The sequence below is a fragment of the Ambystoma mexicanum genome, chromosome 4q (assembly GCF_040938575.1).
Source record: "Ambystoma mexicanum isolate Mex_15411 chromosome 4q, UKY_AmexF1_1, whole genome shotgun sequence".
Lineage (NCBI taxonomy): Eukaryota > Metazoa > Chordata > Amphibia > Caudata > Ambystomatidae > Ambystoma > Ambystoma mexicanum.
In genome coordinates this window covers 1,264,414,108-1,264,437,975 of record NC_090928.1, presented here as the reverse complement: position 1 = coordinate 1,264,437,975, position 23,868 = coordinate 1,264,414,108, and the positions used below count along the sequence as shown (strand labels likewise).

At 49.1% G+C, this 23,868-nt stretch overlaps 1 protein-coding gene across 3 annotated transcripts in view; it reads left to right on the top strand.

Moving 5' to 3' along the window:
* Positions 1 to 23,868, top strand: part of TTBK1 (tau tubulin kinase 1) — a 1,457,642-nt gene that overhangs the window by 856,763 nt on the left and 577,011 nt on the right. The window lies entirely within an intron of this gene.

Genomic DNA, 23,868 nt, shown 5'->3' with positions numbered 1-23,868 from the left:
CCTGCATGAAGCCTTTGCTCCGTACCACAGTTTACTGGGCAAATTCTTTACTTTTTGAACAGCTCTCTGTTTTTGCTCCCCCTTCCTCAGGAATGCAGGCATGTTTATCTTTCATGTGCACCTGGCAGCGCCATTAGCACGCAGCTTATCTCTTTTGCCTATAACTCTTATACTGTGGCGGCTTCACTCGTTTCAGACAGTTCATCCAAATTAACTCTTTCTTGTACTGTTTCTGCTTTTGTTTGCCTTCACGCACCTCGCCCAAGACAGCTTCAAGGCACAAGCTCTGCACACACAGCAAGACTCTTGTTTTCAAAAGCGGCACTTTTCTTGTCATTTTTCTACTCCATGTAATTTTGCAAAATGTCAAAGCGTCTTTTTTTTCTTGTAATGTGCGATCTTTCAAGAGAACTCACAACCCATTAAATCTTTGTGCTATCCTATCACACACAGATGTTTCATTCTGTTGTACCATTGCCAAACTATAACCACTCAGTTCAGTGCATTTAAAAAATAAAAATGCCATATTTAGTGCAGCTCCCTGCACGTTTTTTTTTTCTGCAAGAACAACCCACACTCTATTGCTTGTGGGCTGTTTAATGTGTCAACAACATTTTTCCCCATGTATCACAGTCAACAGGACACTATTTCCAAAGCATACATCACTTATAAGGCACAGCACAAATCCATGGCATAGCATGGGGACAGTCAAAAATACTCCAGGGGCAATTTAGAAAAATATAAATTGTTTTTCCCCCCAACCATTGCAAACTGATTCTGCAATTTCAAATCAGTACACAAAAATCGAAAATCCAAATAACATTCACTCACTTTCCTTTTAAGTGAGTCTCTCACCCATTAAAAGCATGGCACAGCCTAAAATGCAATATAACCATTTTAGTGTGTTTCCTTTAAACAGAATTTGCCACCATTAGCACATGGAATTTTACAGTTGCCAAAAGAAAGAAAAAACTCTTTAGGCTCTCAGCACAGATGTTACTCATTCTCCTAAGCATGGCTCATTCCCCTTCCTCATTATTCAGGAATGCCAACCCTTCAAAAGCATATATCAAAAAAGACGAACCTTCGCCTCCGAACATTACAGCCCCCACTCGCTAGCACACTGGGGCTGAGTCAATGGTTAAATCACTATTCACAATTTGCATGTCAAATTCTTGCAATTATTTTTCCTGCCCTCATGACAGAATAGAGATGAGAACTCCGTCTCATTATGCATTCCAAATTACAACTTTAAACTGGGAAACCACATGATAAAATTCTTTTTCTAATTGAGCATACATCTTTCTTAACCATTCATCGGAGTGCTTTAAACAAAGCCATTTCCCGCTCGTTTATTGCCTTGTACTCCCTGGCACCAATCCCATGCAATAAGTCAGTCACGACTGATTTACTGAAGGGAGTCTTAACCACACAAGCTATCGGCCACGGCAAGCCGACACAACATTGCTGCCTTTTGAAGTCTCAGAGCTGCAGTGAGACCATCAAGGAAATGCGACAGCCTGCTCCCCACTCTACACTGTGTTCTCTCACACCATTTGTCATGTCAGCATGGCACTGCTCTTCACAATCCCACAAAGCTGCCACCAAATGTCTTGATATTGGGCAAAATCTTCCTCGGGGCCAGCCCTTTGAGAGCAAAAATACCCAATTCAGCCCAAAATACAGGTTCTATTGTGCTGAGCAGTGATCTCATGCTAGTGACAAATGACACCCTCAAAGCTTTAGCATATTTATTCTAAGCAGTGAATTTCATATACATTTGGTATTCAAGTTAGAGAATATTACAAAGCATAAAACAAAGAGCAATGCAAAATATAGTGAAACATGGAACTTAGATAAACATAGAGAAACATAGAGAAATATAGAGAAACATAGAGAAACACAGTCTTACGTCCCTTAATCAGCCCTGGGAGACCTGGGTTTCTCATAAGCTAGCTGTAAAACAAGCCCCGCTCATAGAAAAACAAGGCTGGAGGACACCGTGAGAGCCAATTCCGGGCACCTGACTGTACACGAATCAAGTCCACAGGCGATCTCCCCCTGATCCATGTGTGCATGGATATTTTATACCCTCTTGCTGTCAGTCACCATGACGCACAGTTCCAGAACTTTCCCTGTGCAACTGGCTCATGGAAAAAACCCAGCTCTCTCTGAGATGCTCCCTGCTCGCTCCTACCCCCTCCCTTGTTCCCATCTGCGCTGGCTGAGGAATGTCTTATCAGTACCTTCCCAGAGAAAAGGAAGATTAGCTTGGAGCCAGGGCTAACGTTAGTGAGGCTGAATATTCTAAGGGAAGCAGGGATGTATTAACCCCATCTGCAAGCTCTAAAAGGCATGCACTCATAGCTTAGTGTTTATAGCGCTTAAGACTGGCTATCTAAGCGCTATATAGGTGCCATGATGTTCCAAACACTCCAAAAACCTATTAGCTACATAGCTGGGGGCCCTCCCTGCCTGTCTATCAACAATGTGACCTATTTCATACTAGGCCTGCATATTCCTTGTAGCTCACTACTGCATAATGGAAGTGCTACAACAGACTACTGTCAGCATTTTTAGCACATACCTTGAATACACTATTGGCTTTCAGCGGCTAATGCTGTCATCTAAAGCCCTGATTGGCAAGGTTGCAATTTCGTGTATCACTACAGGTAAAAGTGTGGAATACCTTTCTAAGACCTACTTCTTTCTAAGGGCAGGTTTCAGTTTCTTCCCAAGATTCAAAACGTTCTGGTCCCCAGTCTTCCATTGCTAAGTTTGAGCATTTGGTTCCTGAAAAGCTAGCCAACACCAACAACTTTCCGAAGCAAACATTGCCATTATTTGTGCAGCGAGAAACGTTTCTACAAGGATGCAACATTGTCCATCTAGTCTTCCATCCCACTTCCTCAGCAGAAGAGTCTTGATAGGTTGTTAATTCGTGGGGGCCTTAGCGTTAGCCCTGGGGCATTACCAGACCCGGTAATGCCCCTGCCACCAGAGGGATTTATTACTATTAGCATATTGGCATCCCTGCACATTGTACTAGTATGGTAATAGTTTTTTTTCAAGTTGAGAAACAGCGTGTTCGCCATTTCTCAACTTAAAAAAAGAACTACAAACCAAATGGCCACCACTACATGTGGTCCCTTCGGCCTTTTCATGGCAGCAATTGCCATAACAGTGATGCACCGAGAACACTGAGTGTTTTTCGGCGCCAGCGAGGGACAAAGGAGCGCAAGGCAAGTGGAGCAAGATGGGGTGGGTGGAAGATGTGGAAATTGGGGTTGGTGGGGGGAAGTAGTGAAAGGGGAGCGCGGCACACTTACCTGAATCCCCGGTGGCGAAGATGACATTCTCCCGCTTCCAATGATGGGGTATTTTACCATGTGTGTAACTTATGGGGGTCTTTCTTCTGCAAATAAAGCTGTGAAGGCTACCATTTTTTGGTGGATAGTATATTATCTCAGAAAGTATGGATTTTCCAACCTTCAAATTCCTCAGAGACTTCATGCTCATTTCCCCAGAGCTATGGCAGCATGCTTGGTCTTTCAGAGACATGTTTCCACCGTGGATACCTGAAGGGCAGCCACCTTGGCCACCCCTCATGCTTTTGTGGAGCATTACCCTCTAAATGTGTCTTCCAGGAAGGATGCTTCTTTTGGCCAGCAGGTCTTTTTTTTTCTTTTTTTTTATTAGTTGGTGTAGCTGAATAAATCAACTTTACAACATACAATTATTACACACAATATAAAACCAAAATTCATTATACAACTACAAATAGTACAAACCTATTCATATTTACATTTCGTGTCATTTAGTTTGACAAAAATTGCATCTAAAAATCTCATAATAGCAATGTACACTGAAATCCGCTTTGTTGAAAAGAATACATTCTATTTTTCCATTAAGTTAAGCTTTTGAAATTGACAGTGTTTGGTTAAATATAATTCACGTTCTCTTGCAACACCTGGACATGTCATATACAAATGCCATAAGGATTCTCTTGTTTGCTTATTTCTACAAAGCCGACAAAAGTCTAATGATTTATCACAGATCTTACGAGTGACCAAAATTTCGCCTGTATTCCATAAATTGAGTCGAAAACGCAATATCGCAGAGCGGAACACTGGGTTTGGATAACGTAGCAGATAAGGCTCGCATTGACCACATTTCTTTTCGACAAAGGAGTTATTTCTATACACTTTATATCTCTGACACGATTGCTGCGTTTCAATCCAATCGTGAAGGTACAGCTTTTTCTTTGCTCTATCTGGGTTTTCCACAAGGGTTTGCACAGAAATGTCGGCGGCTAGCAAAATGTCTAAGACCTTATTACACCACTGGATGGCAAAAGAATGTTTAGATCTTAACATGTACTCAGCAAGAACTGATAGCAAGTTTCCATATTTATCTGCCATCAGGTATTTCCTGAACAACGCACATCGATGCCACTGAAGTCTAGAGAAGAGGGATAGCTGCTCAAGTTCATACCGTATCAGTGGACATGGCGTACACTGCGGGAGATTTAACACCCTCCTCCAAAACCTTCCTTCAAGTTTGTCAAGAATGGGTCTTTCCAATACTACCCATGTTTCAAGACCGTATAAGATTATTGGGACGGTCTTCTGGTTGTAATAGGTGATTATTGGTTTTATTGAAAATTTCCCATAGTTGTACAATATAATTTTTGATTGTGAAGTAGCTGTTAGTATTCTCTGATGCAGAAGCGTCAAATGTGCTTGGTTAGGTTGCAGAAAACTAATTTGCATTCCCAGGTAAGTATATTGATGGACTATTCTAGATTAGACCCTTGCAATGACCATTTATATTTATTTGAGAACCTTAGCTGGCCATTATAAATCATTATTTTAGTTTTGCTAGTGTTTATCTTAAGATGATTCTGCGATATATAGCCTTTCAGGGCACTTAATGCTTCTTGTAAGCCGCTCGGGGTTTTTGATATTAAAATCAAATCATCAGCATATATTAAAGCAGGAATCTTTACTAAACCCAAAGAAGGAGGATCGCATGTCAGATTTTGGAATATATCAGGCATGTCATAAATGTAGAAATGAAACAAAGCAGATACAAGAATACAACCCTGCCGCAGCCCCTTTTTGGTAGGTACAGAATCTGAAAGTAGACCCTCCATATTCAGTCTCGCTTGGATCGATGTGCCAGAATGTAATTTGTTGACTATGTCTATAATTGTAACAGGGCACTTGGCTCGCTGCAATTTCTGTATCAAGATCTCTCGGGAGACTGAATCGAAGGCCGCATGAAAGTCTATATAGGCAAGGTACAAGGGTTGCTTAGTGATTTCAGCCTGATGCTGAAGTGCATATAATGATGATAAATGTACACGAGTTCCCAACCCTCGAACAAAACCTGTTTGGCATGGGTCTCTCTTATGGTAAGAGAAAGTCCATGAGTTAAAATCCCGCAACAAACAACGGGAAAAGATTTTTCCAATAACATCGAGCAGTGAAATCGGTCTATAATTCTGAGGCATGTGACGATTGCCCTTTTTGTAAATTGGGATAATCACTGCTTTACGCCAGGAGGCGGGGATTTCCTTTTTTTAAATCACATTCAAAAGGATAGTGTATAAGTTCTGGCCCATTCATGTGGGTGTGCTTTCAAAATGGCATTGGAAAGGCCATCGGGCCCCGGAGCTCGTGATCTTGAGGATTTTATAATAAAATCTTCAATCTCCTCTATTTCAATTTTGAGCAACCACTCATCACATATGATTACAGGAGGCGTTTGATGGGGCCATGGGGACACATTATACGACTCATGGAAATGGGTAAGCCACTGTTTTTCCAACAGCCCATTGATCTGAGCGGCAAGTTGTTGTTTCCCTGTTATATTATTCAACAGTTACCACATATTGGCTGAATTTTTCGAAGACCAAGTTCTTAACATGATCTCACCATCTCTTTGGTATTTGGAAGCTCTTCTTGCCCTCGCCCAGTTTCTGTAACAGCATTTGATGGATTGCAGAGCCAGTTTCCTATCCGCCATGGGCAACAGATTCAATGAATTAATTTCATGCTGTTTTTGTATCTTTCTTTCTTTTTGTTCTTGATCAAAATAATGAGTTTTGTTTTTTTTTAATTTATAAATCAAGTTAGACTCGTTGTTATTTCTAAAATCCAATAGTGCCGTAGTGTAAAGCAAGTCTTTAAAACGTTGAACATTGCTCTTCAGTATGGAATCAAAGTGAATCAATTTTTCTTCGTTCCATCGGAATCTCGATTTGTTGGTGTTAATTTCTAGATTCTGTGTGTAATGATCTCTTGGAACTACTGGATGCTTTGATTCCCAGGACCATGATGTTGTTAAAATGTTGTGGTCACTGAAGCATTGCTTTATCACTGTCAATTGGTCAATTTTGTTAAATAGAGACCTGTCGGTAAATATAAAATCTATGATACTTGCACTCAGGCCTCTAGTCCATGTTGCTTGCGGGGGCATATCACTGTTAATCGCACCGCTCAACATTTTTAATTGCCATTCTTCTATTAGGTTCTGCCATTTCACTATTATTGGTTTTTTCGGTTCACAATTATCTAAATAATGCATGTTAAAGTCACCAGCCACGATGATGTTTGTAACCTCGTTATCCACGGCTATTAGATCAAGAGTATCTATAAAGCTCCTAATAAAGAGGTTATCACAAATGGCTGAATGGTTCCGATAGACATTAACCATGGCAATGACATGCTCCCCGATTGTAATTTTAACAAGTTGGATGGATTGATTAAAGGAGGCCCATGGGCGCAGAATACGCAGAGAGCTAGATTTAGTTGCCACCATCAGACCTGAAGTGGGTCTAACCTTCAAAACCGATACTGCTGGGAGCAGAGAGATGTTATAGTTGTTCCAGACCGGCGGGAGCCTCAGCCATGTTTCTTGGAAAACTAATATGTCGAAGTCCCTAAGAAGTTTTCCAAAGGAGATTGTTAAATGTGAATGGCCTCTGGTATTCCAGCTTGCGAGTTTAATGTTATACGACTCAAGGGACTCCTTGACTTGGATATTCTTCGATTATGAATGATGAACTGCACAACATGTACCAGTTGTAATTTGCCGTGAACCACTGATATATTTGTTTAATACCGGTTTGGTTTGCTCTGGAGTTTTGGATGATATTTGGTCTTGCGTGATGATAAAGCCTAACTCAAACAGCTCTTCCTTCGCTTCCCAGATTGTTCTCGCCACCAAGGCTGAGGAAATCCACAATCTCACCATTTCCGGTTGAAACAGGTTTGGAAATTCCACCTGTGCCAAATCTACAGTGGACAAGTCCATTAGCATAGACGTGTCTTTAAAAATATTCAAGATATTTGCTCGACAGAGTGTGTATTGCTGAAAGGGGGCAGCCCGGCAATTTACGATAAAGGTGAACTGATCTTTTTTTTTAGATCTTTGATTCGCTTGATTGTTTCTGTTTTGATCAGTGTTCACAGCCGGAATCTCTGATGTTCTGGTGTGTTGTGAAGTTGTCGCTGTGGTTGCATAGGTTACTCGTCTCTCTTGTATCATTGGGAAGTCACCACTCTGCATTGGCTGACAAGAGCAAGACGTAGAGTGAGACGGCACATCTTTTGTTTGATTTTCTGGATGCATGCTAGAGCGTTCATTATTTCCATCCTGATTTTTGGAATTAATCAGATTCAGCTGGGTGTTACATAATGTTTGTGATTCAAGGTAGGCATCAACCGCTTCTCGGATCTCTTTTCTACATAGTGCTTGACTTAAACTTTCTTATACAGTCAATGACTTCGCTCGAGACTGGTCATTCATTATTTTATTAAAACTCTTTTTTATTGACTTGACAGCTCAACAAAAAACCAGAGGATGCCACAAGGCACCAGCACAATTTGCAAACAGTACGAGCAATAAACAATACACATTGCGTGAATATAGCATATCAATAACCAGCAATATACAGAGTATTAATAACATTACCCGGAACAGAATGCTATTTAGGGGGAACCACCAGGGGAGGTAGAGGAGGAGGTGGAGGGTGAAGTCATGGCAGAAATATAGTCACGGAATCTCGGCCAGATGTCCCTCGGCCTGGAGTGGGGATGCTGCATAGCACTCCAGGACTGTTCAGTATCGTGAGCCCATGTGACCGATCTGAGCCATTGGGTATAGGTGGGCGCTCTAGGGCGGAGCCAACAGAGTAATATACAGCGGACTGCCAGTAGCATGCAGAGGCCTGCCAATTTCCTGACATCACGGGGCAACTGTGGGAGATCATGGAATAGGCAGTGCAGTGGGGTGGGGGTGATTGGGTGTTCTAGAATGTCAGATAATGTAGAGCAAATGTCTAGCCAAAATTGGGACAAATGGGGGCATAGCCACAACATGTGCATATAAGAGGCCTGATCTGCGCCGCACCTAGGACAAGTGGGGGGGTTGGCAGGAAACATACGGTGGAGTCTCATGGGCGTATGATGGTACCTGTGTAGGACTTTAAACTGAATGAGTTTAAATTTAGTGTTGTAGGAAACCTTGTGGGTCCGAGCGCACATCCGTGCCCACTTCTCGTCAGTGATCTCGGTACCAAGGTCCTCCCCCCATCTGTGTCTCAGCTCAGTAAAGTGGGGGGCCGCTCTGGTCTGCAATAAGGAGTAGAGCCTCGACACTTTACCTCTGAAGGAGAGATAGGAGCAGTGCTCCTCAACTATAGGTTCATCGGTGGGCAAGGCGGGGAAGTCTGGATAAGTGGAGTTGAGATGTGCTCGAAGCGAAGAATACTGTAGCCACACCGAGGGTCGGCGCCTGAGTAGGGGGGGGGGGGAGGTCAGACCATTCCATGAAGTTCCCCTGTTCAAAGACATCGCGTAAAGTCAGGAAGCCAGCAGAGGCCCAGCGGGCGACCACCGAAAGTGGGATGTGTGGAACATCAGGAAGGAAGTTCCACAAAGGCAGATCCCCATGGAACGGGCGGGGTGTGCCGACCATGGAACAGAGTTTAGTCAGCGCCAGGGATGTACAAGCCACCGGATTCGCCGAGTTTAACGCAGGGGGGATTGGCTGGAGGACCAGGGACCCGATCACTCGGTCACAGACAGCTAGCTTCTCAAGGCGAACATGGGGGGGGGGGGAAATCAGTGGTGTTGAACCAGAAGGCAACAAACTGCGATTGGGCCACCACCCAGTATCTGATAAAATCGGGTGCGCTAAAGCCGTCCAACGCCTTAGGGGCAGTTAGTGTAGTCAATTTGAGCTGGATGGCCCCAGTGTGCCAGAGGAAGGTGTTACATATGGTGCATAGTGTTTGGAAAAAGGTATCCCCAGGCCACAGGGGCAGGTTGGTGAAACGATACAGTAATTGAGGTAATACAATCATTTTGAGTATGCCTATTCTGCCTGCTAGCGAGAGGGGAAGCTTAGTCCAGCTTGAGGTTTTAGTCTCGAGGGTAGTTAAATAGGTATGATAATTGTCGTCACGTAGCTGTGACGTGTGCCGGGAGACCACCACCCCTAGGTAGGTGAAGCTAGAGGAAGCCCAGGTGAACCCATTTAGATCCGGAGGGGGTTGTGGCGAATCTGTGAGTTGGAATAATGTAGACTTGGAGCAATTGTCCCCAAATCGAGCCATGTCTGTCAGTATAGGTAAGAGATTAACTTCAGGGGATCAAACAAACAGCAGGGTATCGTCAGCATAAAGGGAGATTATGTCAGTCTGGCCAGATGTGCGCAGCCCTCTGTGTGAGTGTGACTGCCGAATCATGTCAGCGAAGGGTTCCATGGCAATAGCAAAAATGAGTGGGGAAAAGGGGCATCCCTGGCGTGTTCCTCTAAATATCTGAAGGGGGGGAAGAGCATCTGTCTTCCGTACGAATCTTGGCCGACGGGGCGGTGTAAAGGAGCTTTATCCAGGAGCGTAAGTTGGGGCCGAATTTACATTTCTCGAAGACGCACCACAGGTATTTCCAAGAGACTGAATCAAATGCCTTTTGCATGTCTAATGTGGCCGCCACTGCGTGTTTGGCCGTGTCGATTCTGTTGAGTACATTAAAGAGTCGCCGTAAATTTAGGGAGGTGGATCTGCCAGGGACAAAGCCAGCTTGGTCTGGATGAACAATGTGGGACATATACGGTCCCAAGCGGTTGGCAAGTAGTTTGGAAAATATTTTAATATTGCTATTAATCAACAAGAGGGGTCGGTAGGAGCTACACTGCATAGGGGCTTTACCAGGTTTGAGGAGCACCGTTATCGATGCCTCACGGAGATATGGCGGAAGTATGCCCATGTCGCATGACTCCTCCCACAAGGCCAGGAGGTGTGGCGCTAGTTGGGCTTTGTATAGTTTATAGAAATCTATAGGGAGCCCATCAGGGCCGGGAGCCTTCCCCACTGCCAGTGACTCAATGGCCTCCACGATTTCCTCTAGGGTAAAGGGCCTCTCAAGGAAGGCACTAGTGTCGGCTGATAGGACTGATAACGGGAGGTTCTCTAAGTAAGAATTGATTTCAGAAATCTGGGAGGTGTCAACCTCCGAGTACAGGGAAGTGTAGAACGCGAGGAACTCGGAATTGATATCTTGAGGGGAGGTGGCGAGTGTGCCATCTAGTCTAGCCATGGCCGGTATGTTGGGGACACCAAGTTCGCGGCGCAGCAGCCTAGCCAACATTCTGCCAGGGCGCTCACCCTCGCTGTATTTCCTCGCCAAACGAGGGGAGTCCAGGAACTTAACCTCGCGTTCAGCAAGGCCACGGAACCTGTCCAGCTCAGTGCCCAGACTTGCCAAGGTAGCCGGGGAATGATCTACAGCGTATTGGGATTCATAAGCAGTTAGGGCCAATTCACTGGTGACGATGTCAGCACGGATGCTCTTAAGGATGCCACTGCTCTTAGAGATGGCGACTCCTCTAGTGTGTGCCTTAAAGGCTTCCCATAGCACAGCATGCGTAGAGACAGAATTTAAGTTAATCTCGAAATATTCTCCAATAGAGGATTCAAGCTCGGAGGCAAAAACCTGGTCGAGAAGCACATGAGGACTCATCCTCCACTGTCTTGTTTTGTTGGCGTCTGATCCCCAGTTTAACGAAATTAGTACTGGTGAGTTGTCTGACAGTGTCCTGGGGAGAATGGCCAAGCGAGTAACGCATCTAATCAGTAAGTCTGTGACCAGCCATCTATCTATTCTAGAGTGGGAATCGTGCACTGAGGAGTAAAAGGAGTAAGTACGGTCATCGGGATACATTAGGCGCCAAGCGTCCTCCAGTGCCAAGCGGGGGAGCGAAGTCAAGATAGAGTAGGCCGCCCTAGACAGTTGACGAGGGCGAGACCCAGACCTATCCAATGTGACATCTAATATCGTATTGAAATCCCCGCCCCATAAAATAGGAATCAGGGGGTAGCTCTCAAGTAAAGTGGCTAGGTGATGGTAGAAGTCGGGGTCGTCGACGTTGGGACCGTATATGTTCAGAATAATTATCTCCTGACGTTGTGATATACCTGTGATGAGTACAAATCTTCCAAGTGGATCTATGTGAGATTGATGACAGGAAAACTTTAGACTACTATGTATTAGGATGAGGGTGCCTCAACTCTGAGTGGAATAATTAGTGTAATATCTCTGGGGGCCCCATTGTCTGGCGAATCGTTCACATTGCTCTGAGCGAGCGTGGGTTTCCTGAAGGCAAAGGATCTTTGCCCCGTGGCGTTCGGCGTGGAGCTGGATCTGCCGCATCTTCTTATAATTGCCTAGTCCCCTGACATTCCAGCTCATAAAAGTCAGAGAAGTATCAGCCATATTCATATGAGTGGCAGTGGAATAAACGAAGGTGGATTCCAGGGTCGTGAAAATTGTGTACCTTAGGTGTATGCAGTCGGTTGACTGCATATATGAATTGCTTGGCCGCTGTGCCTGCGGGGCCTCCGGAGGCTGTCAAGACATTTTTAAACCAGAACGTTCCCTTCCAACCCCCCGCCCACATCCCTCCCCCAATCGGGACTGTTAGCAGCCGGGCGATGGCGGCCGGTCTGGGGAGAGCGTAAGGAGGTTTATACTATGTAATAGGTTAAGGTGGAGCATTTATAGTGTGCAGGTTACATCGGGACAAAAACCATAGGCAAGGGCCCGCGGGGAAATAGGATGGGGCCATGCGCTCCGACACAGTGCCAAAAGGATCAGGTATAATCATGGTTAGAGAGGGGCCAGGGTGTCGGAATTTGATACGGAAATGGGTGGGTTGAGAACCCAGGGTAGCTTCGGGCCGTGAGTCCAACACGAACCAGACAGTACGGTCTATGATGCAACAGTATGGTAATGAAACATCACCTATATGGAAAGGTAAAGGGGCAACAGAAGCAACCTGCGCAGTAGCAGGCTACGATGAACAGTGCCCATAGTGAGGGAGGGAGCGCCGTGGCGGTCCGATTCCTCATCCCAGGTATACTAATAGATGATGAAACATGCGACTCCTATTAACAGTGCTTAGATCAGCCAGGTATGTGTTCGTCTATAAACATCGAAGCCTCTTCTGGGATGGTAAAGAAATACGTTTGGTTAGAGTGTTCAATCCTCAGTTTGGCGGGGAAAAGCATGGAGTACTTGACTCCTACGTCTCGGAGTCTCTTCTTCACAGCAAGGAAGGTTTTACGCTCTTGTTGGACAGCCACCGAGTAATCCGGATACAAGTGTATTCTAGCCGCCCCCAGATGCAACTCCCCCTTGGCCCTGGCCGCCCGGAGCAGGGAATCACGATCGCGGGCGGAAGTTGAGGATTCTGGCTATATTGGGGCGAGGCACCCGGCCTAGGCTTGGCAGATAAGGATCGGTGGGCTCTCTCCACTGCAAATTGTGCCGAAAGCTTGGGGTTATCCAGAAGCGACAGGAGGGTGTGTTCCACGTAATCCTCCATGGGCTCTCGGATGTTGTCCTCCAACAATGCAGAGGTTATTCCTCCTGGAGCGGGATTTGAGGTCATCATTTTTCTTTTCGACCACAGAGACCCGGCTGGTCAAGGCGGTTACAGCGGTGCGCAGGGAAGTCAGGTTGTTCTCTGTGGTGCCAACCCTCGTCTCAATCTCACCGACCCTGCTGTCCGTCCTCTCAATGTGGGCCTTTATAGATGAGATGGTCCCATTCATATCGTCTAACTTAGTATGGAGTGTCGTGAAGCCCTCTCGCATTTTCTGCGAGTCGTCAGAGGTGGAGGGTGCAGTGGTCGTCGGCGATTCTTCCGGAGGATCAGATAGTGGCTTGGAGGGGGTCTTAGCGAACATGTTTAGTTAACTTTGCTTCTTATTAGAGCCGGCTCCCTTAGTCATGGTGGAAAGCAGAGCTATAAATTCAGGAGAGCTATTAATTGAGAGCAGTGGGAGCGCAGTCGTGAGGAGTCCAGAGCAAGCGGTTCACTGCGGGGAGGGAGAGAGCGAGCAGACAACGTTCCTGTAGTGTAGATTGGCTGCTTCACTGCGAGGGGGGGAAGGCGAGCAGAAAATGTTCCCGTGGCAGGTGGGAGGGCATTCAGCAGTGGTACAGGCAGGCAACCGGTGCAGGTCCGGGGCACCCGTGAAGTACACAGAGACCACAGTATCACCGTGCTCGAGATGGCTCCCCGCACAGCCCAGGAACGCCGCCGTGTATAGTAGAAGTGAATGGTAGGAGCAGCATGAAGCCAGCCAGTAGGTAACAAGTTATGCTCCCCTTAGTTGCCGTGAGCAGACACAGGCAGGGCCGCACTGGGAGGCAGGAAACAGTCCAACCCCGAGCTGGGCGCGTGAGACCCAGGAGTGGTGGTATGGGACCAGGGGGGTGGCCCGCCCGGAACAGAGAGATGGTGGTTGGCAGGATCACGCCAATAGGTCCGCCACGTTGGTACTGGGCGGCGAGAACACCGGGAAGCCGAAGGTTTGTGGTGCTGGTGATCGCAGGCTTGGTGCAGCACGCCGGTTCAAGTAGCAGGAGATAGGGGGAACGGCAGCGGCGCAGTGCGGCGTAGGCCCCCAGCCGCAGCGTGTGTCCACACAGATCCGGGGGAAGGGGTGAACAATACCAGGAGAGGTATCACCAGCGTGGGGGGCAGCGTAGAAGTATGGCGGCCAGCGAGGCGCGCCTGTAGTGAGCGGGGTTGGCAACCGGGGATCACCGGGGCTAATAACACAACTCCCCCCGCACCCCCTACCTTGCCGTGAGTAGAGTCCCGTGTTCCGTGGGAGGGGGGGCGGCGGAGGGAGAGCAGGTGAGCAGGCTGAGGGGGAGACGACCTGCGGCAATGTCTACGTCCCCCGCCGTGTGGGACTAGGAAGCGGGAGACTCCGGGACCTTCAGGCACCAAGGAGTTAGCGGGCGGAGGTGACTGTGTGGCCCAGTGGAGTCCCCGGCGGTGTGCAGGAGCTTGATCCGGAGAGTGCCGGGTGGGTCCACCGGCCCCAGCGGCTCGGTCCGCTCTGAAGGGCTCTAATGCCCCTCCCCCACGGCGGCCCGCAGCGCCGCGCTCCTTGGTGTCGGAGTGAGCCCCAGTCGCTGGAGCCGCGGCTCGGCCCGGGCTAGGCACACGCACCCCCAGTCCGAGCGGGGCGCACAGCAGGTAAGCAGGAAAGCAGGGTGAAGGAGAGAGGTCCTGCAGCAAAGTCTTCGTCACCCGCCGTGTGATTCCAGGGGGCGGGGGACTCCGGGACCCACAGACCCTACGAAGTTAGCAGGCGGAGGTGGTTGTCCGTCTCAGTGGATTCCACGGCAGCGAGCAGGGGCTTGGTCTGGGGAATGCCAGGTGGATCCGCCAGTCGCAGCGGCTCAGCCCTCTCGGAAGGTCTTTGATGCCCCTCCCCCACACCGGCCCGCAGCGCCGCGCTCTCTGGTGTCAGAGAGAGCTGCATTCCCTGGTGCCGCGGCGCAGCTCGAGAATGTCACCCGCAGCCCTAGTTAGAGCAGGGCTCACAGCACGGCCACCGGGGGGAGCATGGGTCCAGAAGTCGGCAGAGGTGTAGCTTGGAGGTTCACCCAGAAGCGCCATCAGTACAGAGCAGATCCGTAGTGTTTAAAGGCACTTTTCCAAGTTTATGCACTCTCCCAGTCCGGAGCTCTGCGATTAGGCGGCCATCTTGTTTCGGCGCAACAGCACCCCAGGTCATTCATTATTTTAGCTGTTGAGGATGTAATAGCCACAATTTTATTGCTTTCCTTTGCATGCTGCATTTTGTCTATCTCCTCAACTAGCTCATCCAATGGTTGATGCGATGCAACATCGTTGTTGGGATTCACTGTGCCCCTTACATTGTTTCGCAATGCTTTATATTTATTTATAACTGCAGTGCTTGCCATTGAAGGACGTATCGTCTGTAATCTCTTAATGAATTGTCTTGAGGATGAATTAGAGATTATTTCCGAATTCTTAAAATATTTTAACTTCGTCGTTTCCTTTATAGCAGAAAGAGTGGTCTTCTTTTTTTAATACGTCTTCAAGGGTTTTTTGAGACTTTCCTTGGTTTGGAAAATAGGGACCATCTTTAGCAATGGGACTTTTGGTCCGTTATTTGTGATAGGTGGATCGTTTGTGGGATCCACAGACTCGCCTATGGAACTGGGAGAACGGATAACATTAGAAAATATTGGGAGAACCGGAGTCGGCATTATAGGTGTGTCTTCAAGGGTTTTATGAGGTGCAGATATCATTTCATTGGATGAAGGCAGTATATCCCCGTTTCGGGGACAGTGTTTGTGAGTCATTCCTTTTTTCATCCATTCAGCAATACGATCAATTTGGGCTGCTTGGGCTGAGATCTTTTTTTTTTTTTGTAAACTCTTTTTATTAAGTTTTACAACAGAACAGTCAAAGAAGTCAAAGAAAAACACCCCTTCCTCCCTCTCCCACCCACTCCTCCCACCCCTCCCCCCCTCAGCGACTAGCTTAGATTCTCTCCTTCCCTCCAGGCTGTATCTTCGAGTTTATTGTAGCTCCAATAGTCTTAAACGCTGCGGGCACCACATCACCCTAAAGTCATCTTTAAGTACAGACAGAACCTCTCCCCAATCAGCCGCAAAGGTCTGCACCCTGTCGTTCATGGCGTAGGTGGCCCATTCCAAAGCCACGATTTCCCACACTTTCCTCAGCCAGTCTTGACACCTAGGTGCCTCGGGTCCTTTCCAATTTTGCGCTATTAATTGCATAGCCGCCAAGGTCAGAATCGCTTTTGCTTTCTCCCTTCCTCTATCCTCCCCAGTCCCTGCGGTGTCACACATACCCAAGAGGATCTGCAGTGGAGTTCTGTCGTCACCCCGACCAAATGCCTGTTCCTGCGCCTCCCGTACCTCTCCCCAAAAGGGCTTGATCTTTGGGCAGTTCCACCAAATATGCTCCGCAGTGCCTGCCAGTCCGCACCCTCTCCAGCAGGACCCTAATAGAGCAGGATAAAATCTGTGAAGCCGTGCAGGAGTATAGTGCCACCCCATCAGTATCTTATACCAAGATTCTTGTAATTGGGACGCCCTGGCCAGCTTAGGTATTCTCCTCCAAAGCCTTTCCCATTCCCCCCTACCAATCTCACGTCCCAAGACCCGTTCCCATTCGCCCATGTAGGCCCATTGCGTTCCTGCCTTTGCGGCGACAAGGATTTTATATGTACTAGAGATGAGCCCTTTCGATCCATCATTGGAGAGTAAGAATTTCTCAAATAATGTTGGGGTCTGGGTGGCTGCGAGCCTGACCCCCGGCTGTAGGACCCAATGGCGTATCTGCGCGTACCTAAGCCTTTCCCGCTCCTGTACAGCAAAGCTCCTCTTACAGTCATTAAAGGAAAGTATCTTCCCCTCCCTGATCATGACACACAATTTCTCTCAACCTCCCTCCCGCCATTTTGTAAATGCCCCCTTCTCCAACCCCGGGGTAAAATCTCCATTACCGAAAATGGGGGTAATGAGGGACGGGAATGTGGTAATCCCCTCCGGGCCCGCTAGTCTGTCCCATATGTCTGCCATTAGTTTGGTAATGGCGCTCTGATACAAGATGCCTGGGTCCACACGCCTTCGGGAGCCACAGCACTTCGGCCAAACTGCGGTGCGCCACCGCCCTATCCATCCGCACCCATAACTTGTCTTGCTTGGCGTCTTCGTCATGTAACCACTCCCTGATGACCCGAAGTTGGGACGCTTCATAGTATCGCCGAAAATCCAGCAACCCCAGCCCCCCCTCTCCCTTAGGAGCCATCAGGAGCTTGGACCCCACCCTGGGCCTCTTCCCAACCCAGATAAAATGTCTAGTCAGCACCCCCAACTCCTTAAAAAAGCTTGCCGGGACCGGTTGGGGGATCGCCTGAAAGAAGTATAGTAGGCGCAGGAGTATAACCATCTTAACAGCTGCCAACCTTCCCAACCATGACACCCTTAAAGCTTTCCACCTCTGTAAATCCCCCTTTATTATCTTAAGGAGCGGGGGGAAGTTAGCTGAATACCATCCATCCAGGGTAGCTGTGATCCGCACTCCCAGGTAACGGATCCCCCTCGGGCTCCGCTGGAAGAGGGTGCTCCCTCCTTAAACTATCCCGTTCTGCCGCTCCAATGTTAAGTTCAAAACCTCCGATTTGCTGACATTGATTTTTAGTCCCGAGGCCTCTACGTATGTCTTCAGCAAGGCCACACTCGCTTCGAGAGACTCGTTTGGCGACAAAAGCATAAGCAGCATATCGTCGGCAAAGGCTGCAACCTTGTGTTGTACCCCCCCAAAGGGAACGCCCCGGATCTCAGTGGAGTCTCTAATGGCTTGCAGAAGCGGTTGTAGATAGATCGCATATAACAACGGGGAGAAGGGCAGCCCTGCTTTGTCCCTCTCTGCAGCAATATCCGTCTCGAGGGAACTCCGTTTACCATTACTCTAATCGAGGGGTTCTGATAGTTAGCCTTAACCATCAACATAAACTGCCCCCCAAAAGCCCATCCTCTCCATCACCCGGAAAAGAAACGTCCACTCCACACGGTCGAAAGCCTTTTCCGCGTCCAACGCTACTAGGACCGCAGGAGTACTAGTTTTGTGTACCTTTTCTACTATATGGGCCACTCGCCTAATGTTGTCAGCTGTTTGCCTTCCCCTAATAAACCCAGCCTGCTCAGGGTGTATCAACTGTGGGAGGAAGGGGTCAAGTCTCTTCGCCAGGATCTTGGTATAGATCTTGGCGTCGATGTTAATCAGGGCTATAGGGCGGTAAAACGTACTCTCCTCCGGGTTCTTATTAGGTTTAAGTATAAGGGTAACCTTTGCTTCCTCCATTTAAGGAGCAATTCTACCTGATTGGCGGAAGGAGTTATATAGCAACGTCAACTGGTGGCCAATTGCGTGACAAACAGCTTGTAAAACGTTGCGGTATATTCGTCCGGACCAGGGGCTTTGTGTATCGGAAGGTCTCTTATCGCCTCTCTTACCTCCTCCTCTAAGATTTCCTGATTAAGTAATTCTCTTGTTTCCCTACTGATTTCGCCCAGGTGCACTTGCTGCAAGAATTGCTCCTGCTTGACATTGCAGGGGTTCTGCGAAGTATATAGAGAGTCGTAATACCCTGCTAATATCTCCTGCAGGCCCTCTTGCCTCGTGACACGGACCCCCTCGTCTGCCTTCAAAGCTGTGATCGCGTTTCTCGTCCTTTTGCCCCTCAGAAGACGCGCCAAAAGTGTGTCTGATTTGTTGGGCTTATCATAATACTTTTGTCTTACTGCTAATAAGGCACCCTTGGCCCTTTTCGTGCGTAGGAGCTCCAGTTGCCCCACCGCTTTCCTATAGGCTCGCATAGCTTTCCGGGAGGGGGTTCCTCCTGCTGCCTGTCTAGCCGTTTCCACTTCAGCCTCGAGTTGGGCTTCTAGTGCCTGCAGTTGCTTCGCCCGGTGGGCTGATGCCGCAATGAGTTCCCCCCTAAGGGTGGCCTTAAATGCATCCCATCTTATCCCCTCACTCGCGTCCTCCTTCCCGTTAATCTCGAAAAAGGCCTTAATTTTCTCTTCAATACGCCCCCGGATTTCCGGATCTCTCAATAACGCCCCTGGTAGTTTCCAGCACCAAATCCCCTTAGCTCTCCGATCTGGATCCATTACCATGGAAACTATCTTATGGTCAGCTATCTCAATTGGACCAGTACAGACCTCCCGGACCTTCTCCAGTAGGCTTACCGATAACAATATATAATCAATCCTAGACTGCGATCCATGGACTCCTGACAGAAAGGTATAGCCATCCTCTTGCCCCCTCAATTCCCTCCAAACATCTCTTAACCCCATCCTGCTGATCCTTTCCTTCAGTTCCCCAGACATCACTGCCCCTCCCCCTCCCCCTTGTCTGCCGGCTCTGTCTTTCTCCCTGTCCCATGCTGTGTTCAAATCCCCCATTAAGACTATTTGGCCGCAACTCTGCTCTTCCAGTATGTTTAAAACCCGTTGGAGGAACTGCTCTTGGCCTGAGTTGGGGTCATAAGCCACGGCTATTGTGTAGGGAGACTCTTGGTATTTCCCTCTGACCACTATATACCTCCCGTCCTTATCCCTGATCGTGTCGCAAACAGTAAAGCCCACCGTGTTACGAATAGCCAGGGCTACGCCCTTTGTTTTGCTTTGGCCTGAGGCATGGAGAATCTGATCATAACCTCGCAACCTTAACCTGCCCTGGTCTTTCCGCAGCAGGTGTGTTTCTTGAAACCCCATGAAATCCGGCTTTTCCTTCAGCGCAAAGTGCTCCAACTTCTTCCTTTTAAGGGTGGTGTTTAGCCCTCTTACGTTATGCGTTAGCCACCTGAGAAGATTCCTAGCATATAAGGGCTATTGCTATCCTGGAGTGTTCCTTTGCTCGCCCCCCCATCCACTGCTAGTCGCCATCCCCCGTTTCCCCCACTTTGACTCCCCCCCTTCCCTCCCCCGAAGGCTAAGGCCTTCCCGCCATCTCCACGCTCCCAACTCGGGCATCACAGCCCTTACGGTTCCAACATGGTTGCTCCGCCTGCAACCCTTCCGCCAAATCACCCTTCTAGAGGCCCACCACCCCTGACAATACTCTCCGTTTTAGGGCTCAGTCCCAGATTCGCCTCGTGCTTCGCTGGATTTCTTGGCTTCTCTCCGTCTTTTATCTCCAACCTTCGTCCATTGCCATGGGCGAGGTCTCGGCTGACTAGGGTTTTGGCCCGCTCCCGCCAGCGCCTCCTCGAGATCCAGTCACAGAATGTCCGACCCTTCCTGGAGAGAGGTGATCTGCCTCTGAGTCCCCTCCCACTCGAAAAGGAGGCCAAAAGGAAAAGTCAATTTGTAGCGGATATCTTCCTCTTTGAGGGCTGTCAGTAGTGGTGCCATTTGCTTCCTTTTCAGGAGTGTACTATTCGCCAGATCTTGATAGAGAGCAATCTGGTGGCCCTCATACATGATTGGTTCCTTTTGTCTTGCTGCTCTGAGGACCTCCTCCTTCTGAGCGTACCTCGTAAACGCTGCCAGGACGTCTCTCGGCCATGTTGTCTGGCCTTTAGATAGTCGACCAGTTCTGTGCACTCGGTCCAGCTCAATCCTCTCTGGGCTGTCCTCTTCCAGGATATCCGCAAAAATGCCCTGCAGCACCGCCTTCAAGTTCCTGTCCGTCACCGATTCCGGTAGCAGTTTTATTCTTATATTGATTCTGCGAGAGCGATTTTCTAGGTCCTCCATTTGGATTTCGAGGTTTCTGGTGGCAATGTCTAGCTTCTCTATAGCTTCACTATTGGCTGTTGTGTCTGTGTCCACCTCTTGGAGGCCTTTCTCTAGGGCATCCGTTCTTTCGCCCAGTTGTCGCAGCTCGTGTTTCATTTCCCCAAGGGCTTCATTCAGGTCGTTGCGCATCAGCTGGAATTGTTCCTGGAAGGTCTTTGCTAAGTTTGCTTGCAAGGCTTGTAGTTCCCCCAGGAACTCCTGTCTAGGTATGGGGGCCATGGCCTCTGATTCCCCTTGCGTGGGGTCTTCTCCTGTTCGCCCCCGGAGGGTCCCCGCACCTTCTCTCAAAGGCTGGGGTGGCCACATCGCCTGCAAAGTGCCTGGGGCGTCTCCCCCCTTTCCCTTTGGGTTTCGTAGACATGCCGCTCACCTCTCTCCAGCAGGCTCGTCCTACGGCTGTCGCCCTGATCCAGTCCTCAACAGCTCCCGGCCGATCCAACCGAATGTTAGGGGGGGCCGGACTGGCTTTCCCCCTCTGCTCTCAGCCAGCACCCCGACCGGCCTCCCTCTCGTCTCTTCTCCCTCTGACCGGTGTGCAGGGCGCGCAACTGCCTCCGCTCCACTAGGGTTCCAACCTGCCCCACACCCTTCACCGGGCTCTCAGCTCTCCAGCGGGGTGGATCGCATCTCCGTCTACCCCCTATTTGTCCGTGGGGTGATGGCGCGATAACAGTTCACTTAGGGCCCCTGAATAATAGTGCCAATGACTGTGGGCACAAGTCCATGTCCATGAGGTCTCCCGCTTTTCCACCTCTTTGCTGCTCTTTTGTCCGGGGGCACCGCAGCACCAGTCCGCCCTCCCATACACGGGAAGCCCTTCAGGCCCGGATTCCCTGCTTCACCTCCTCCAGAACTGCTGCTCCTTCGGGGACCGCCAACGGGCTGGGAACCCTGTCCGATGCGGCTGTCTTCCGTTCAGCTGCTCTCTACCAACGAGGCTGCGTCCAGCGGCGGTCCCGGCCGCACACCTCTCGCCTTCCAGGCATGGCCACGCCCACCAGCAGGAACGGGCCACCCCCGGGGCCGACCGCCCCGGTCCCGATCCTTTATCCTCAGGTCAGTGGCCGAGAGCTCCCCAGAGCGTCTACCCGGGCGCGGCCAGACCCGCCAGCAGGAGCGGGCCGCCCGCAGAGCCGAACGTCCCAGCTTCTCTCTCCTGGCTCCGGGACAGCAGCCAACCACTCCCCAAGGGTGTCTCTCCGTCTTGCGTTGCTCCGGCGCGGATGTCCACAGGGATCCCCCGACTGCACGGCCCTCCGCCTCTCTGGGGGATGCGCTTCCTTTTCGTCTCCCAACGCGGGCTGGCCTTCCCAGCTCCGCTGCGCTCCTTGGCAGCCTCTCCGGCACCCGCCCGAATGCTCAGCGCAGCCTTGCCTCCTCGCTGCCTCTTCAACACTGGTGGCTCGACGCGCTATTCTCCGTCACCCCCGCCACTCTGGGGGGGCTCTCAGTTCTGTCGCCCGATCCGTAAATGGGGTGGTGGGCACCTTACATTTAACGGATCCGGAGAGCGCCATTGGCACGTCTACACAGTGCCGGCGGCCATCTTGGAATCGGGGGGCCGAGATCTTTTGATCAAGCGTCTCAAATAGACGACCCAAGGTGACAATTGCTGTATTGATAGCAGCTAAAATTATTTCAAGTAAAGGGGGTTCAGACACTGGATCAGGAACCCGCGGCACTGGTTTAGGGCGCCTCAGGGTTGGTGCTATAAAAGAGACTGAAGGACAAATAGAGGCTGACTGCCTTTCGTTGGAGATCGCGGTGAGCTTGCTAGATTTTCGCCTAGTAAGTCATTCGGGAAACTGGCATGAAGAGATAAATTAGAAATGGAAGTTTGGCCCAGATCGAGTGGCAGAGCCCCGCTAGTCATCATGGGGGTAGAGAAGGTATTATGATCTTCTATCTCTGATGTATCGGAGATTGAAACGTGTGTCACATCTTTAGAGCTTCGGTTGGAATTGTGGCCTGAAGCACTTGGAGATATAGAGTTCAATCCATTATTGCTGTTTGGCAAGTTCGTGAATACGCGAGCTTCAGATTTGCCACCAGAATTAGATTTGTCATGATCAATACGTGACTCCTCTGCGGGCTCTGCAGCTCGGGACCTCTTGCGCCTCCCTGATCTTCCGGCACCTGTATTCATGGTGCGTAGCATACAGTAGTTTCTTATGTCGTTCATGGCAACATCTTTTTTCACCACCGGTGACAAGATAATGTGTGTTTGAGCTATTTTACGAGGTGTAGAAACACACACCGCCATTTTGGAACTAACTAACGTTAGTGGCATATCAGATTTCAATGTGTACATGAAAACACAGGCTTACAACAATTAAAAGCAGCTTAGAAAAAATAAAATATTCAAAGGATATAAGTACAATAAAATCAATCGAATTATCAGGTAACAATGGCAGGCCCGTTCACCCCCTCACCACCCGTGGACAGCCATAGACAGCCCGTGGACAGCCATAGACAGCCCTTGTCCAAACAGCGCTTCTCCAAAAAGCGCGCGCGCAAAAAGCGCAAGATTGTTGGATTAAATGGATTGTGGGAGGAGGGGCGGAATCAGCAGTGCACCAGGCGGTGTCCTTTCTTGCTTTCTCTTTTCTACGGGGACACAATAGCAACAATGTTACAGTTTATGGAACACCTTGGCTGTCAACCACAGTTTATAAATTGTATCTGTCCCAATGTCCGTACCCTTTAAAGTGGCAGTAGCAGCAGTTTTCCTCGTAGCAGCTTGTTCAGGAAACCAGCGTAGTGACAGAGAAAATAGCAGCACAACCAGCCGTAGACAGCCCTTGTCCAAACAGCGTTTCTCCAAAAAGCAGCAGGTCTTTTGCTTAAACCATGGTTGGGCATATGCTGCCTCTCCACCCTTTATTTGTGTCTGCAAAATCCAGTCTCCCAACCAGTTGGGAAAGAGGGAGGACAGTATGACAGTGTAAAGAAAAATCACCTTCATTGTGATTTCAGCACCCCTTGCTCTTCCTACAGCGGCAACCTCCACTGTGATCAATTTCTGTAGAACTGGGAGGTGGCGATTGATGCACAATTTCTGGACAGGGCCTGGCACATGGAGGGAGGCTCGCGCGAACCAGCCCATTCTCAAGTACTTAAAGTGACAGCATCCTCTTTTAGAGATGCTTTTTCCTGTCCGGTCTGCCTCACTGCCTTACCCAAC